The sequence below is a fragment of the Xiphophorus maculatus genome, chromosome 18, assembly GCF_002775205.1.
Source record: "Xiphophorus maculatus strain JP 163 A chromosome 18, X_maculatus-5.0-male, whole genome shotgun sequence".
NCBI lineage: Eukaryota > Metazoa > Chordata > Actinopteri > Cyprinodontiformes > Poeciliidae > Xiphophorus > Xiphophorus maculatus.
In genome coordinates, this window is record NC_036460.1 from 32,819,392 (window position 1) to 32,821,010 (window position 1,619).

The 1,619-nt window shown below is 48.9% G+C and overlaps 1 long non-coding RNA gene across 1 annotated transcript; it reads right to left on the reverse strand.

The window, feature by feature from the left end:
- Positions 1–886: 886 nt before the first annotated feature.
- On the reverse strand, positions 887–1,257 carry LOC111612078. The gene is made up of 2 exons (XR_002754389.1): positions 1,060–1,257; positions 887–978 (listed from the first exon to the last, which is right to left on the reverse strand). It is a non-coding gene; the product is annotated as an uncharacterized LOC111612078 (long non-coding RNA).
- Positions 1,258–1,619: the final 362 nt, after the last annotated feature.

A 1,619-nucleotide genomic window follows, 5' to 3' on the forward strand; every position in this document is an offset into this window, starting at 1 on the left:
CCAATTGTATTCATACATACTCAACTTAATTATTATTTTAATCAAATCACAAGATTGCTTTATTTCTCTCAGGCCTTTATGCACCTTTTCTGCGTGTACCTGGAAAGATCTCACAACCCCGTGCCAGTTTTCTTGACAAACCATATTGTGCTTCAAAGTACAGAAATTTTCAATGCCTGAACGAGTGAAACCAACGAGCCTATATTGAGACATCTGCTGCGGCAGAGATGGAATCAGTGAAATGTTCAGCCTCTGCCGGTGAGAGAAAAGTCTGAACAATGTTGTTGTGTACAACCTGCAGCTTGGCTGGATAGCGTAGCGAGCACTTAGCGCCCGCCTCGGTTAGCTTCTTCCTCACGTTGTTGTAGGCCATTTGTTGTGCCACAACTTCAGCTGTGTAGTCAGGAAAGATGGAGACACGGGCTCCGTTGTACATCAGGGGTGAATGCAGGCGGCTGAGTCGCAGAATGTTGGCCACGTCCCTTTCGTTGTGAATCTTTGCAATGATAGCTCGTGGTCGCTCCTCGGGTGATGGTTTCGGCCTAAGACTACAGTGGGCGCGATCAATCTTGATGGGCTTGACAAAATTATCCTTCCCGAGTACCTCCGGTAACAGCCGTGAAATAAAGTCAGTAGGACGACCTTGTTCTACACCTTCCTTGATGCCAAGAACCCTTATATTGCATCTGCGGGACCGACCTTCCAAATCACTTAGCTTCACCCTCAACAGGGTGTTAGCTTCCCGGAGCTGATCACAGGAGACTTCGAGGGCCGAGATGCGGCCATCAGCAGACAACATGGCTTCATCAATGGTGTCGACTCGGCTCTGTCATGTTTGGTTCCAGTTTACGAACCCACATGCACGAACACAATCAGGAGACGCGTGTGCAAAACAATAATGAAGTTTATTGACAAGAGGGAATAGGGTTGGGGAGAAAACACGGAGCAGGAGTCTGGAAGGGGCAACCAGTTCAGCCACTGTCAACGAGGAGAAGCTGTTAGAATATACGAATCCAGGGAGGTGGATGAATATATATGTTGACGAAGGGAAAGGCTTACTAGGAGCGGATGGATGTTTCCTTTGGAGCAACAACGGACCCAGGGGCGGCGTGGAGAGGCAACGAACCGTTGGAGGGCGGACAGGTAAGTCAGGCTGAGTGGAGGAGCGAGCTGACGGCTGGTCGTAGTCCGGGACAAACGACCCACAGAACTCTCCTCTCGGAAAACTCCGGAGGAATCCAGGTAAACCTGACAACAGGAAAACCCACAGGAGGCGATTATCTCAGGACATCAAAAATCCTCTGGAAAGGACAAACCAGGAGGGGAAGCAGGCACCGGAACCCGGGGTAAACCTTATCAAAAATCCTATGGCTTTGGAGAACCAGGAAGGGAAACATGGACTATGCTTACCCAGGTTCCAGAAACCAAAACTTATGTAAACTTTTCTGTAAACCCTGGTCTGGAGGTCCATGGAAAAATGGACTCAGATCCGAAGTCAAAACAAGAGTGCTATCTGGTGTCAGGTTTCAGAAATTGCATGTCTTTCCAATTAGGCAGAAAACCTGGCTGAAAAGCTGGCTAAAATGCCTCTTTTCCACGGGCTCTACTTCAGCAGCCCG